This window comes from Bos indicus, chromosome 16 (genome assembly GCF_029378745.1).
Source record: "Bos indicus isolate NIAB-ARS_2022 breed Sahiwal x Tharparkar chromosome 16, NIAB-ARS_B.indTharparkar_mat_pri_1.0, whole genome shotgun sequence".
Lineage (NCBI taxonomy): Eukaryota > Metazoa > Chordata > Mammalia > Artiodactyla > Bovidae > Bos > Bos indicus.
Genome location: NC_091775.1, coordinates 22110416 through 22128138, shown reverse-complemented (window position 1 = coordinate 22128138; position 17723 = coordinate 22110416). Strand labels below are relative to the sequence as shown.

The 17723-nt window shown below is 37.6% G+C and overlaps 1 protein-coding gene across 3 annotated transcripts in view; it reads right to left on the bottom strand.

The window, feature by feature from the left end:
• Window positions 1-17723, bottom strand: part of SPATA17 (spermatogenesis associated 17) — a 243114-nt gene that overhangs the window by 137306 nt on the left and 88085 nt on the right. The gene's annotated exons all lie outside the window — the stretch shown is intronic.

Sequence of the window (17723 nt, the reverse complement as noted above, 5' to 3'; positions counted from 1 at the left end):
GGCTAATTTTAAAAATATGATAGCGTTTTAAATATATACTTAATTCAGTCTAAATTTACTTCAGTTAAACAGTTCAAATATTACCAACAATAGTACATGTACTATCTTGTCTTTGAAAGGCTGACATTTTATTCATTTATATCAATAATTAGAATAAAAGTCAAACTGTGTACATAAAAGTTCACAGCATTCTAAGTGTAACAAATCCCATTAAAATAATGAAACTTTTCATCATTTATATATGTGTATCTAAGAAATTTAAACACAAAATTAGCTCTTAAAATATACTACGTGAAAAATACCTACTAAATAGAATAATAATATCAAACTATGGGAGAATAATCCTTTCTTTTTCAAAGAACAAGTTTAACCACTCACATTAAAATAATGTTTTGAAATTGTACTTTATTTTTTTTTTAAATATGTAACATACTGTCTAGTTCTATAAGTAAAATTTTAAGTAAATCTTCTAGGCACATGCCTCAAAGATAGCAGGGAAAGTAGAGAGGAGAATTCCAAAAACTAAAGAAAAAAAAAAAGAGTCCCATTCCTACTGTCATGACCAGAAATATTTTTGTTGCAACGTTCTGTTAAAGTCTACTAATACAATACTTCATACAAGGTTACTTATGAAACACACTGACGTTTAAAAATCACCATGCCCTGCTATTGCAGCAGAGCTATTTTTTCCAACATAAGATTAAATTGCAAAATAAATGAATTACTTGGAGTGGCATGGCCCTCATTTTGCCACCCTTCTCTTGAAAATTGCTTATTAATATGAAAAAAGGAGTCAGAAAATAGCCTGTTTTACTTTATGCATAGTATTTTGGGGGCTTCTGTACCCACAGAGCAGGGCTGGCTGCACATTTAGATTGTGCTGGCAAGCTGGTACAATGACCTTTCTGACCTGCATCTCAAGGCTATTATTAATCGCTAAGTAACCTGGTAAAGCCAAACAAATTTGTTTCCATTGAAAGGATCTCTATCTGTGTCTGAGAATTTGTTCTGTACCAAACAAACCTCATTAACTGTGTCCATTTTTGACAAAGAACCAGGAGTTAGAGGGATTGGTGACCTTTCTTTGTCCTTAGGTACACATTTCAAGGCAGTTACATATGAATAACTGAGAATTTTTACCAGGAAAAATAGCAATCAGGTGTTACATAAAAAAATGAGCACATCATTAATTTTCATCTTTACTCTGATATTATGTAAAAAATAAATATCTCTTCTATAATTCCTCTTATAAGTCTTTAAGAGAATTTAAAATAGCCAATGAACTGCCACTCTTAGGATAATTACTCAAATACGCATGATCCAATTTTATGTTACCCCAAAGATAAGCACAGCAATATTCTGAATGATCACAAAAATTAAAAAAACACATCTATAAAGAAGTTTGTGTAAGTAATTTAATGAATATGAAGAGATCTAACATAAGAAAAAAAAAAGGCCCAATAAAATTGAACACATACACAAACAGGTAAGGTACAAAGAAGTAAATAGGACTTGGATACAAAATCAGCAGTGGAAATTATTTAAAGAAGTAAAAACAGTTCATCTTCAGGATATGGAAACATAAAACAATCTGTGTGTACTCAAGAAGTTTGACAAGGAGAGTTAAAACTGACAGGAATGTAAGAGAATGTTAGTTTCCAGTATATAAGCACAGAGTAAATCCAGAAGGAACTGGAAAACCCTACAAAAAAACCCAAGAAATTTGAAAAATCCTAGAAAAAGTAATTGAGGGTAATCTCAAATCACAAAATTAATTAATTTAATAAATTCATACAATTACCTAAAAAAATCAATCTTATGCTGATTTATTGCTCTACTTGAACAAGTACAGTCGTATTGAACACCTCCATTATATTCATGTTAAATAGTCTTTGTTAAATAACTAAGTAGGAAGAGCTGAATAAATTATTTATCCTTGATATACAGGTTTTTTGTTATAGCAATAGAGAAGATATGGCTCAGTGTAAAGGATGCAATAGAAAATTATGATCCTATTAAAGATTAAAAGCTGGAAACCACTGTAACTAGGGTTCCTACAAAAATATAAAATTCACCTATTTTTTCAGTCCAGCAGTTTTTAAAATACTTTTTAAACAATTACAAATTTTTCCAAATAGCTTCAGACTGTTATGAATATGTTTTTACATTTCAGGTATATAGTCTAATTTCTATCTGAAAAAAAATCCTGTGATATATATGGGATAGGTATAACTAATTGCCCTGTTGTTCAAATATGGAAATACGTAAAGAGATGAAATGAGCCAATCTGAATCACAAATCAGTTAATGGCAGAAATGGAATTAGAATGCCTAGATTTGCAGAGCCTCTAACCTTATATTTGATTGTAGTCGTCCTAATACAAGAAATACTATACAGGAGATATTTTTATTGAATGAACCACACATTTTCTTTCATCTTATGATCTTGTGTACTACTGTTTAGTTAATGAAACTTGGATAAGTCCCGAGACTTTCTGCACCAGTTTTTATATGTACAAACATTTTGAGATATTTGTAAAAATAAAGGCAAAAATTACTGAAACTATCTAAAGCTTTACATATTTGAACACATTTTGCTAATGATATCTATAATGATAATAAAATATTTACATAGTCTAACATGATAATAATAATAAGAATAGTAATAGCCATTTGGAAGCAATATAGCAGAGCAGTTAACCAACACAGACTCTGAAATGACACCTGGTTATAAAATTTCTCCCGGGCTACTTACTAGCTGTTTAATCTTTGAGCCTTAATATCCTCATCTGTAAAATGCAAATATATTATCAGTCTCAGGATCTTCTCCATCAAGCTATTGTGATGATGAAATTGATTAATCTCTGTTAAAGTGCTCAAAGTAACGACTAGCACACAGTAAGGTGTTACATTAGAGATTGTTTCCTGTAATCGGGGTACTAGGCTACTTGCTTTATCTACTCCATTGAATAGGAATCTTTTATGCTTTTTAAAATCTCCTCAGTGAGCTCCTCCTTTCTCTTTCCACACTAGTGTGCACCTTATGGATAAAATTCCGTGAGGCGGAGCACAGAGTCTGGCTTCCTACAAGGCTGGAAGCATGGGACAAACCTTGAACAGTGGCAAGTGAGGGACAGAGAAGATTCACGCAGAGAATTTTCTCCCTTTTTTCTGCCTTACATGTACTGCTTTAAGAGGTCTCCTGGCAAACTGGGAGAAATCCTGTATGGCTAAAAACAGCAGGCACACCGCTGTGCTGGGTTGAGTCACTCCGGGGTGTGATAGGAAGCAGGGTCTAGGATGAAGGAGTCATCCTGTGGTGTTCCCTTCGGTCCTCACTCAAGGATCAAAGCACCCAACACAGCTGCCCTGAGTGTTAGTAGCAGACAGCTTGAACTAAATACATTCCACTGGAAAAAACAGCTACCCCGTCCCAGGTTTTGCCACCCTCTACCCCAGCTTGCACCCAATAGCTGGTGACGGAAGGAATACAGAGGCCTCTGTGTCTATCTGGCACTACACTCAAGGCCCATCTGAATCCCAGAGCTTCCTGATACTGATGGAGACTTCTGATGCAGGTCAGCTTCTCCCTCTGCTTTCCTCTTCTACTCCTTTCAAAATGTTGTTCCCCAAATGCCCCCCAACAACACTCATGAGCCAAATTACTGTCTCACAGTCTGTTTCTGAGACACAGAAACACTCTTTCTCTTATACTCTTACACTCTTTCTAAGACACCTCACTCTCCCTTTTTCTCACCCTCACTGCCCTAGACTAGGACCACCCAAATTAATCCTTGACTTACATTTTGTTTCCAAGAGCTTCCTGGCTAAGACATCTGTGTGTTCATTCAGTTGTGATCGACTCTTTTTTTAACCCCATGGACTGTACACCACCAGGCTCCTCTGTCCATGGAATTTTCCAGGAAAGCATACTAGAGTGGGTTGCCATTTCCTCCTCCAGGGGATCTTCCCGACCCAAGGATCAAACCTGAGTCTCTTGCGTCTACTGTATTGACAGGTGGATTCTTTACCACTGAGCCCCCTGGGAAGCCCTTTAAGATATCTACATACCTCATTTAATCCTTCCACAGTCCTGTGGGGCAGATATCACTCCTCCCATTTTATAGATCAGGAAAGGAGATTCACAGAGATGAGATCTATGCCCACACGCTCAAACTAGAAAGTGGCAGAGTCAGAATTTGAATCTAGGTCTGAGCAAAATCCACATCTTTAAGCACAATACTATATTCATATCATACATTTTGCCCAATCCAATATTTTACTTAGATATCAATAAACTTTTTTTTCTGAGATGGTAACTTTGATGGTAGCAAAAAAATCCATATTAGTTTTCCAAAGTCCACAAAAGGGAAAAGCTGATCTGTTTTGAAAAAGTTTAAATTAATTGCAACTCTTCTTCATCATCAGATGATAGCATTAATAACTGGGGAGTTAACCCTGAATATTCACTGGAAGGACTGATGCTAAAGCTGAAGTTTCAATACTTTGGTCACCTGATGGGAAGAGCTGACTCATTGGAAAAGACCCTGATGCTGGGAAAGATTGAAGACAGGAGGAGAAGGAGCAACAGAATGAGATGGTTGGGTGGCATCACCGGCTCAATGGATATGAGTTTGAGCAAACTCCAGAAGTTAGTGAAGGACAGGGAAGCCTGGCGTGCTGTAGTCACGGAGTCCCAAAGAGTTGGACACAACTTCGCAACTGAACAGCAACAAAGTGACAATGGAATACACAAACTTTTGCATTTGCAGCCACACATGTCCTCTCTTCTTAACATACATTGTCCACTTGCCATTCTTTGAGTGTGTAAAGAATGCTAACGTACATCATTGTTGTTCTTTAGCTGCTAATTTGTATCCGACCTTTTGGCGACCCTTTGACTATTGCCCACTGGCAAGGATACTGGAGTGGTTGCCATTTCCTTCTTCAGGGGATCTTCCCAACTCAGGGATCAAATTCGCATCTCATGCGTTGGCAGGTGAATTCTTTACCACTGAGCCACAAGGGAAGCCCAATGTACATCATACTGGTGTACAAAAAAAGACTGAAACTGAAAAGATGCTTAAGAGCTAATCAGCACAACACAACTAACAGACCAAAAAAACCACAAGGCCTTTTGGGAACAGCCCTGCTTAACTCTCCATCTCACTTCACACCACATTCTCCTGCCACTCCTATGCCTTAGTCACCGTGGCCTTATTTATTTCCCAGCAAACAATTTACCCAATGGCCCTCATTTCATTTCCTAGCAAACAATTTACCTCCGGACTTTCACTTATAAAATTCTATTTTCTGCTTTGAACTCCCTTTACAGCAAGCTGAATTTTCTCCCATTGTTGTTCTCACTCATAGTACCATAATTTAGTTTTTTCCTCTGCAGAATTTAACATTTTTAATTATGTCTTCATGGATAAATTTGCTTATTATCTTTGATCTGAAGATAAGCCAGAGTATTTGCTTATTTAATGTACCTCACCCACTAGACTGCAAATTTTCTAAAGACTATGTCTGTTTTGTCCATGTCTATTTGAATGAATAAATAAATAGATTTTACAAAGATAGTCTTAGACAGTAGACCCATTACGCTGGATATAATTAATATTGTAAAGAATTTACCCTATTGTCTTCACATAAGTATGGAAGTTGTCATCGTATGAATGATGATTGAAACCTAAGAGAAGTGATTACAAAAACAAGTACATGAGCCGGCTCAATTCTGAGCCCAAATGAAGCTTCCTGAAGGTTAGGGTTAAGATGTACTCATTGATGTGCCCCTCCCAAAATAGCTGGCCTAATATCTAGTATAAATTAGGTGAGTCTCCTTTTTATTTATTTCTCAGCTGACTACTAGTACATTTCATCACTTCTGATGGTTTAATTAGAAGAGGGAAGAAACCACAATGACAAAGCCTCTCTTAGGGAGGGGAGGGGAGAACCTGGACTCTGGCTCTTTGCCAAAGACGGTGGATGGTTCTCAGGATGTGATTCCCTGAACAGCAGCATTGACTTCACCTGGGGACCTCTAGCAATGCACACTCTCAAGCTCCAGCCCAGACTGATTCAGTCAGAAATTCTGGAGGGTAGGACCGTGAGTCGATCTCTTGCCCGTTAAAGTCTGAGAAGCACGAGTGTACAGTGAGGACAATGTAAGCTCTGTTAGAATGTAAGACAGTTTGATTCTACTCATGAAGACATCATGAAGAGATACCATTATATTCAGTTAATGATCTTAATATGAGTATCACCATATTAGCTAAAGCACTATGAAGTACTACAAGGGGGACGGGATATATATATCACAGTTCAGTTCAGTTCAGTTCAGTTCAGTCCAGTCTCTCAGTCGTGTCCAGCTCTTTGTGACCCCATGAATTGCAGCACGCCAGGCCTCCCTGTCCATCACCAACTCCTGGAGTTTACTCAAACTCATGTCCATCGAGTCGGTGATGCCATCCAGCCATCTCATTCTCTGTTGTCCCCTTCTCCTCCTGCCCCCAATCCTTCCCAGCACCAGAGTCTTTTCCAATGAGTCAACTCTTCACATGAGATGGCCAAAGTATTGGAGTTTCAGCCTAACCATCAGTCCTTCCAATGAACACCCAAGACTGGTTTCCTTTAGGATGGACTGGTTGGACCTCCTTGCAGTCCAAGGGACTCTCAAAGAGTCTTCTCCAACACCACAGTTCAAAAGCATCAATTCTTCGGTGCTAGGGATGGGACCAGATGCCATGATCTTAGTTTTCTGAATGTTGAGCTTTAAGTCAACTTTTTCATTCTCCTCTTTCACTTTCATCAAGAGGCTTTTTAGTTCCTCTTCACTTTCTGCCATAGTGGTGGTGTCATCTGCATAGCTGAGGTTATTGATATTATATATCACAGTACTTTCATAGAAATCATAATTTTGACAGAGGAATTTAAAAATTATACAGAAATTTTTTTAAAAGCACAGCTGTCCCCAATTCCATAATTTCTCAAATAAAAACAAAAAGCTATCACCTGCACCATCTTTAAGAAGAACAATTATAAGACAGTGAATTTAAACAAGTCTCTAGTATCCTTCAGAGAAGGCAATGGCACCCCACTCCAGTACTCTTGCCTGGAAAATCCCATGGACGGAGGAGCCTGGTAGGCTGCAGTCCATGAGGTCACTAAGAGTAGGACACGACTGAGCGACCTCACTTTCACTTTTCACTTTCATGCATTGGAGAAGGAAATGGCAACGCACTCCAGTGTTCTTGCCTGGAGAATCCCAGGGACACAGGAGCCTGGTAGGAGGCCGTCTATGAGGTCGCACAGAGTCGGACACGACTGAAGTGACTTAGCAGCAGCAGCAGCTAGTATCCTTACTCTGTTTGATGGCAGACAAAGTCAGTGATATCTTCTATTTATAAAGCCCTCGAAATAAAACTAGCTGAATAGCACAGTTTCTGCTGTGGTATATTATGTCATATAAGTATTTTAGTTAAATTTATTGAATGTACTTATGTTGTATCTCTAATGATTGTCTGCTCTCAATCTGTACATATTCATGTAACCAAATAAGTAGGTAATAAAAGAAAAAAGAGAAGGCTAAGTCTAAAATATAAGTAAAATCACTAACCACAAATAAAGCAATTACAAGCTTGAAGTTGGTGTATGACATCCAAAAATATTTTGAGACTGATAAAGCCTTAGAACAGATGATTTGAAAGTCATTAAGATACCCCAAATGTTTGCATTTGAAACAAAAGCTTCACTTTCAGGCAGTCAAATAATTTAAATCACTTATGCTATCTACCTGGCTACCTGGGCCCTGGAATGTTGGACAGGTGCTGTAAATCTCACTAGGGTATCATTTTCAAAAGGGGAAATACGCTTTAGAAGTAAGCACTCCACAGTACATAGTCCTTGATACTCAAGAACTCAGGCTGCTACTGAACACTACACCTCACTCTGAAATCTAAAGTCGAGATTTTCACATTTTGAAAAGATTTAGAAAAGTGCTCTCATAACACACTTCTCAGTTACTCTTGAAAATCCTTTGTTTGCAATATAGATCAATTTCTCTTCAAAACGTTTAAGCTACTTTAGGAGTTAGTATCATGAAGAAAATTAACACTCATTTGCTTATTCACTCAGGCAGTCATAAGTATGTTTAAAATAGTAAAAGAAATGAAGATGTAGGAAGTCCAGTCCCTGCCTTCAAGTAGCTTGCAAATAAAATAGCGGACAACTAACTAGCCTATAGACAGAATAAGTCTATGAAGAAATACATATGCAATTCTTGAGTTCAGCGAGCTTGCCTCTGATTAGAGGGGTTGGAAAAGGCACTGTGGTCGGGAACTGAACAATGAGCAGGCTTTCCCTAAAGACGGTGAGCTGCGGTGGAGGGGAGTGGTAATGAAATGAGGCTGGATGACGCACAAAAAACTCCAGCTTTCTTTGGTAGACTTGAGCCATCAACAGCAAGCAGCGGGTGGGATCATGCACTTTAGAGCAGAAGAAAGGCTTCCTGACCAAGGGAGAACGGGCTCTCGAAGGGTAATGCTAGCAAATTTGTACTCTATAGACTAGATATTTTGAGGATGAAAAAAACTAAAAGAGAAGATAATGGTCAATGTTATAAAATTACAATACCATGACTTCACTCTGATCATAAAAAGGGAGCATCCAATTGCTCCATTATTTCATTTGCCTACTTTGCATGATTTTAAAAAGCAGTAAGACTCCATTCAAAAATCATTCATGAAAATCAATTTTTTTTCTTCTTCTGGCTCTTTTGAATAGACTTAGTTGAAATGACACTTTTGTATAGTATTCTTTCTAAAAAATATGCACATATATCACTGTAAAATTATTTTCTTTTTACTATTCTGAATAACTTCTAGAAAAGGAAGTAAATTTTTATGTAATATATATGACGGCCAATAATTGAGAGTAACATTGAGCTAAGTACAACAATAGGCATAATAATAAGAATATTGACTTAGTGCATCATTTTCAGGAGCTCCAAGTGCTTCACAGGCATTCATTCTTTACAACATCTCACTGAGGCTGGAAAAGGGGCAGGTATCATGAACAAGGTTCCTGCTCTTTGTGAAATGAGATGACTTTACAGATAGTGTCTTTGAGACACAGCATGGGAGCTTTCCCGCAAAAAGGTAGATCGAGGCACAATATATTCTCTGTCCCTTGAGAGTGTATCATCACAATGAATCAGTCAGCCATGGAAAATGAGGACCAAGCTAGTGAAGTTTTGTTTTGGGTAGAGGTCAGAGTTGAGTAGCTAAAGTCCCCACCTCATATGAGAATACCTGCAAGATCTTATTTACTTTGTGATTACTCCAAAATCACACACTGTCTCTTAATGAAATGCGTTAACTTCATTTTAAAGCAAAAATAATTGCAGCTGCTTTTGCATGCAATCCACTCAACACAAATGAGGGATGTCTCTAAATTAATCTTGATGCTATCATAAAGCAGTGACCGACCACAGGATGACGACAACTATTTCAAAGCAGTATATCACATGTAACTTCAGTAAATTATCTAATGAGTTTGAGAAAACTATTTATTGACCAATGAATTTATAACTGATCTTAGATATCACTTTCATGAATGCTAAACAAAATCTTATCCTATGTACTATTAGGCAGGGTAAGAAAAGATTACAAAATAGTAGTAGAAAGAATGGAGATAGAAAGAAACTGGGTAATTTTCTCTCTCAATTCTCTTCAATGTCACTCCTGAGAAAGGAAATAGATAGATTAAAAGGGAAACAAGAGGGGAAAAAGCTTAGAAGCATTACAAAGCAGGGATGAAAAAAGTATTTTTTAAAAAGTGATGGTTTTTTGATTCACTGCTTTTGTAGTATGATACCAACTGCCTATATAAAGACGTTATCACAAAACATCTATTATATATATAAATATATATATATATGTATTATTTATACCTCTCTCTTTATACACATACACTCTTTAGGAATTCCTATTCTACAATAATATTTTAACTAAGATGCATGTTAACAATTTTTTCAAAGATTCATTTTATATATTATAACTATTCCAGAATACAATGCATTTATTTGGGGTATGCCTAATTCTTAAGCTAAGAATAGACTCTAAAATATAATCCTAGTGTTTATACTTGACAGATTTCTAGGACTTCTAAGTCATCTTTTCCTATGGAACCCTTAAAAGGAAGGTAATACAACAGATTACATTGATCAGATTTGTATGTATTTTATCATTCAGGCAGCAGTAGGAATGAGGAATGAGAACAGAGGGCTTGAAAATAAGTGAAAGAGCTTGGTCATCAATAGAATGGAGAAAATCATCTTGAGTATGAATCTCATATTTCTGGCTTGGGCACTGAGATGAAAAATGGTCCAATTCACCATAAGAAGAAGAGATTTGGAGGGGGAATTATTAGTTCACATATAAACACGCTTAATTTGAGATGTCTGTGGATCTCCAAATGTGGATGCAGTGTTGGCAGGCATTTGAGTAAATGTTTATGATAATCAGAACATTCTGGGTTGGAGAATATTCAGATTTATAAATCATCAGAATACAAGTGGTAACAGAAGTCACTAAAGTGGAGGAGATAGTCCAGAGGATAAAGAGTAAAAAGACAAGTACATCAAAGACAGAATACTGATATTCAAGATCAGGCAAATCAAGGTGAGTACATAAAAGAAGGGCTTCACCACTCATTCAGTGGTAAAGAATTCACCTGCAATGCAGGAGCAGCAGGTTCATTCCCTAGGGTGGGAAGATGCCCTGGAGAAGGAAATGGTGATCCACTTCAGTATTTCTACCTGAAAAATCCCATGAACAGAGAAGCCTGGAGGGCTACAGTCCATGGGGTCGCAAACAGTCGAACACAATTAGTGACTAAAATAACAACAACCACACAAAATAAATTAGACATGAAACAATCAGAAAGATAGCAATGAAGACAGGAGTGAGTGGCATCAGAGAATGTAAGTTATAAGAAAGCTTAGAAAAGAAAGTGATCAACAGTGTCATGTGCTTCAAAGACATCAAATAATGTGAAGGCCAAATAGCCCACTGGATGGTATTTTCAATAAGCCTTTAGCAACAGACCCATTTTCTCAATGCTGCTGCTGTTGCTGCTAAGTTGCTTCAGTTGTGTCCGACTTTGTGCGACCCCATAGACAGCAGCCCATCAGGCTCCCCCGTCCCTGGGATTCTCCAGCCAAGAACACTGGAGTGGGTTGCCATTTCCTTCTCCAATGCATGAAAGTGAAAAGTGAAAGTGAAGTTGCTCAATTGTGTCAGACTCTTCACGACCCCATGGACTGCAGCCCACCAGGCTCCTCCATCCATGGGATTTTCCAGGCAAGTGTACTGGAGTGGATTGCCATTGTGATAGACTTTCACAATAACTTAAATATATCTTCAAGTATGAGTGAAAAAGTATATTAACAAGATATGAAGTACCCAAATCTGATTTTCACTACACGAAGTTACTCTCAGCCAGCAATATGAAAAGCAAAAAAGGAAGTGTCCTTCACCTGCCTCCTGTCAAAGGATCAGCTAGGGTAAGTGAGAGAAAAGAACTGCCAATCCATTCATTCCTCAAAGTGGGACAACCAAGAGGCTAAGTCCACAGACCAGCATATTTGAGTCCCTTGCTTTCAAATGAGTACAGTTTACTGATACATTCTGGCTTCTTTCCACCCTTGCCCCAATGCCCCCAAGATATCACCACAAAAGATGAGAGACTTGAAATTCAGAGAGCTTTTTTCTGTTAAAAAAAAAAAAAAAAAAAGGTTTACAGAAGCCACTGTTCACGACATTACTCAGTGTCTCCTCTTGAAGATTCATATATGAAATTTCCAGAAACTTCTAGAAAAGCTGTTTCTTACATATACAGCAATATTTTCTCCATCCTGACAATGGGACATACTTAACTAACTTTATCCTCAGATCAGTCATATCATTAGAATTGTCATTCTGTATTTTCCTTTACCATGGTTCTTATTTTTTACTCATAAATATCTTTCATACATTGCTTTAAATTCATGGTATAAAGAGTTAAATTGGAAAAATGTTTAAAAATATCTGTATATATAGATATACATAGCAAAATTATACCCAATATAATAAGCTTTTTCTTTTTATTAAATCTATCTCAGGGATAAAGTTATTTTTTCCTTTTTATATACTTCACTTTAAAAATGTTTAGAAATAGCAAATTGTTAAAGATAATGCCTTCTTGTTAACAATAAAAAGGCTGTGATCAACAGTTGATATCATTTCATATTTTAAGGTGATTATATGGATTATGTTTTTAATTACTAATTATGGATAAGTAGTAGTTTTAAAAGGAAAGATTACACATGTATTTTAAGTTAGACACTCAAGTATGTTATTATCTAAATTCTACCAAATTAATTGCTATCATCATTGTATCTTCATATATAAAGTGATTATACAGAAGAAAAAGTCCTGTGCATAGTTAACATTACAGATTAATTTTGTCCTTGAAAAGTAAAATGTTATTTTCTTTACATGTTAAGCTAGCCCTTACTAAAAGAACCTGTCATCTAGATACAATTTGATAAAGCCAAACTGCTATCATTTAGTTGGTTGAGATAAGAATATTATATTTTTAAATACAGTTTATTGAAACATCATCTTTTGGTAATCGTATTTATTCTCCTTATTTACACAATGTCTATGGTGTGCCACTATGTCCTTGAAATCGGGAACAGGGACACCCTACTATGAAAAAGTGGCCTCACTGCTGGAGTTCATAAATTTTGTCCAGCTTTGGATGAGTTCAAAGAATTGCCATGTAAGAAAAGCCTTACAGAGGGAATTTATCTGATTATGGCAGTAATAATTACCCAGCTGTTTATTGCAGATAGAGAAATAATTCATGTAGGCAATAGGCCGTGGTGGCAATGACACTCTGCATTTAGTAAATATGCAAACTGTTCACTTCTAATTAACCAAGCTAGAGGATGCCCTTATTAAATGTATAAACTAAAAGTGCCTTCCTGACAAGTGATGAATTGTTACATTGCACAAACTCTTGCCACAGAATTATTGGAGTGAACTTGGGGCTTAACTTCATTAAGAGATCTTGTGGGATAGTTAAATGAGGATGGACAGCATAACAAGGCTCACCTGACAGCCAATGATATGTTAGAGTCGAACGGAACTGCACCTTTCCGTCTTCCCTACTTAACTGCTCAGATTCACGAGAGATAAATTGTGAAACTGTGTAGTTCATTTGAGTTCAAATAATAAAAATAAATGCAATAACACGACAGCCCATTTGTGGAGGCTGCCTGACAGTTTACCTACCAAATGAATCTATGAAACAGCCGCATTTTATGATTCAAATATCTTGCATTTATCAACAATGGAAAATCTACCACTCCTTTCATTAACTCAAAATAACTTGTTTAATAAAAATAAGTGGTTTTATTGACTAGCTTTAATATAAAATATATTTCAAGGAGGAAATCAATTGACTTTGAATGGGTTTTATTTAATCTTACCAAATAATTATGAGATAGTGTAGTGTCTATATTCCACTCTTAGCCTTACTTTAACTATTCATTCTTTAACAAATGTCTATACAAATATTTCCACCCCAATTAAGGATCTTATGAAAAATTATACTTAGAGGAAAGCTGTAGCAAAACTAAGCTATCTCTAGCTGAAGTACAGAATAGGTGATAATGTCTACCTCACAGGTTTATTGTGAAAATGGAAGGGGATGATGAGGGTCAAAGGTTTAGCACAGTACTTGGTATACCATAAGTGATCAATATATCTTGTGCCTGTGTGCATGCTAAGCCACTCGGTTGTGTCTCTTTGTGACCCCATATGTGATGTATACTTGATTTGTGTGCTGTGTGCTCACTCAGTCATGTACGACTCTTTGCAACCCCATGGACTGTAGCCCGCCAGGCTCCTCTGTTCATAGGATTCTCCAGGCAAGAATACTGAAGAGGGTTGCTATTTCCTTCTCCAGGGGATCTTCCCAATCCAGGGATCGATCCAATGTCTCTCGCATCTCCTGCATCAGTTCAGTTCAGTTCAGTCGCTCAGTCGTGTCCAACTCTTTGCGACCCCATGAATCACAGCACGCCAGGCCTCCCTGTCCATCACCAACTCCCGGAGTTCACTGAGACTCAGGTCCATTGAGTCAGTGATGCCATCCAGCCATCTCATCCTCTGTCGTCCCCTTCTCCTGCATCAGCAGGCAAATTTTTTACCACTGCGTCATAATGTACTTGGGTTCATAGGGTTGCAAAGAGTTGGAAATGACTGAGCAATTAACGCTAACATAATGTGCTTGAGTGACAATACTTCTATTTGATTGAAAGATTAATCCCTAGTTTTCAATGGGAGGTTTGTGCTGAGGTCTAAGACTCTACACTTGCTCTTTCATCTGCATCCCAGAGCCTCTGAGAATATAAAATGTGTGAATTGGCATTTCAGATGATATCAGAATATTATTGTAAATGCTTGCTTAATTATACATTTACTGTAAAATATGAAACAATATATAAAAGAATGAACCAACTTGCAAAGCAGATATAGAGGCACAAACAGAGAGAGTGTGGGCATGGAGCGGGGGACGGAGTTGGTTAGGAGTTGGAATTGACATGTATACACTTTTATGTGTGAGATGAGTGGCTGGTGAGAGCCTACTGTATAGCATGGGGTGGGGGGAATGTACAATCTGTTTGTAGGACATATATTAAGTTAACCTTTGAAATACATTCCAATATACAGTAGGTACAGACAAATACTGTTTGACTCCATTTATCCTAGGTACCTGGAATGGTAAAATTGATATAACTAGAAAAGTACATTGACAGATTACAGGGGATAGGGGATAGGGAGAGGTGATGGGGACGCAGTGTTTAAGGGACACAGAGTTTCAGTTTAGGAAGGCAAAAAATTCGAGAGATGGATAATGGTGAGAGTTAAACAACAATGTGGTGTACTTAGTACCGTTGAATTGTACAGTTAAATATGGTTAAAGCAGTATGTTTTATATTATGTATAATATAATATATATACATATAATATATATATGTATATATACATATATATAATATATATATGTATATATAATATATATACATATATATAATATATATATGTATAATATAATATAATAATAAAAAAAAAAGTTTTTAAAAAGAAGTATTATGGATGGTAACAATGATCCTATATGCAACACAGCAAAAGAGACACAGATGTAAAGAACAGACTTTTGGACTCTGTGGGAGAAGACGAGGGTGGGATGATGTGAGAGAATAGCATTGAAACATGTATATTACCATATGTGAAATAGATCGCCAGTTCAGCTTTGATGCATGAGACAGGGTGCTCAGGGCGGGTGCACTGGGATGATCCTGAGGGATGGGCTGGGGAAGCAGGTGGGAGAGGGGGTTCAGGATGGGTGACACATGGCTGATTCATGTCAATGTATGGCAAAAACCACTACAATATTGTAAAGTAATTAGCCCCCAATTAAAATAAATTCATTTTTTTAAAAAATAAGTAAAAAGAAGCATTATGCATTTTAAGAGAATCAGACTTTGCCACTATTGAGAGTCTAATATGGATCCTCCAGACTTATAACACATAACAAATATTTATGTACTATAGTAGAATATATGATCCCATCTTCAAAATATTTATTCATTCACACATTTACTTATACACAGTATAAGTGTGTATATATTATTATTCAATGAATACTCTATGTTAAAAACTCCAGGAAATAGAAAAATGGTCAATATTACTATAAAGATAAAACTTTCATATCTTAATAGAGAATACTAGAATCAAGGGTTTAAATAAAACTGCTTTAATTAACAATGAACCATGTATATGAGTTCTGAGGGGCTTCCCTGGTGGCTCAGATGGTAAAGCATCTGCCTGCAATGCAGGAGAACCAGGTTTGATCCCTGGGTCGGGAAGATCCCCTGGAGAAGGAAATGGCAATCCACTCCAGCACTCTTGCCTGGAAAATCCCATGGATGGAGGAACCCGATAGGCTACAGTCCATGGGGTTGCAAAGAGTCAGACACGACTGAACGACTTCACTTCATGTATATGAATAATCAAAAAGGGGTTTATAAAGGCAGTATACATGCAAAACAATTTAGGTTCCATACCTTGAAGAAAGAATATGATTGAAAAAAAGTAAAGAAATGACAATAAATTCTAGCAGTGAGTGCTTGCTAAAATAATTACGTGTGGCTTTCTGGGCCTCCCTGGTGGCTCAGCAATAAATAATCTGCTTGCCAATGCAGGAGACGTGGGTTCAATCCCTGGGTTGGAAAGATCCCCTAGAGAAGGAGATGGCAACCCACTCCAGTGTTTTGCCTGGAAAATTCCATGGACGGAGGAGCCTGGTGAGCTTTAAGGGTCATAAAGAGTCAAACACAACTGAGTAACTGAGCACCCACAAGCACACAAATGGCCTCCTAAGAAGTGAACTGAAGTCTCTCAGTCGTGTCCGACTCTTTGTGACCCCATGGACAATAGCCTACCAGGCTCTGCCGTCCATGGGATTTTCCAGGCAAGAATACTGGAGTGGGCTGCCATTTCCTTCTCCAGGGGATCTTCCCAACCCAGAGATTGAAGCCGGGTCTCCTGCATTGCAGACAGACACTTTATTCTCTGAGCCACACTTCAGGATAGGCCTTCTAGGAAGACAGTAAATGTATGCTCCTTTGCCTTTCTGAAATCAGCCAAATGAACAAACAGAAACAAAAATATATGGGAAAAAAACAAGGAACAGTCAAATTCCCATTATAAACTCAAGAGAATAACTAGGAATTGAATAAATGGAGAATATCTGTCATATTCAATTGAATTTGAAAGTACAAACTCAGGGTATTTCCCTTAATCACAAAGTAGTATGTGGGAAATAAATGAACAGGTGAAGAACCCAGTAACTTTCCCCAGCAAGAGGGATGAAGACTGGGGACTGACTGAGTGGGATGCAGGACTGAGGGAGAGAATTTGAGGCCAACAATTTCCCCTGATGCTGGCAAAGACTAAAGGCAAAAGGAGAAGAGGGCGGCAGAGGATGAGATGGTTAAATAGCATCACTGACTCAGTGGGCATGAATTTGAGCAAACTTTTGGAGATACTGAAGGACAGGGAAGCATGGTGTGCTGCAGTCCATGAGGTCACAAAGAGGTGGAAGAGCTGATGGCGAAACTGGGCTGGAGGAGAACGGGGAAAAAGTAGCCCAAGAGCTGCTGAATAAAGTAAACCGAAGAAAGAAGAGACAGCCCACGAGTGATGGAACTTCACCCCAGTCTTGATTCATGACTTCAGTTTCCACAGGAGGTCAGAAGACTGGGAGGACAGTAGCAAGAGCACCGCTGCCCAAAGCTCCAGCTCACTCTCCGCCCCTCGTTAGATGAGTGAATGCATAAGAAACAAACCATTAATATAACTTAAGTAACTTAAGAATTTGAGATCCAATTACAGTTATCAGGAAGGTATAAAATTACTAGGTCTAAATATGTGGTTTTTAGTCACTAAGTCATGTCCGACTCTTTGCCACCCCATAGCCCACCAGGCTCCTTTGCCCATGGGATTTCCCAAGCCAGAATACTGGAGTGGGTTTCCATTCCCATCTCCAGAGGATCTTTCTGACTCAGGGATACAACCCAGGTCTCCTGCATTGCAGGCATATTCTTTA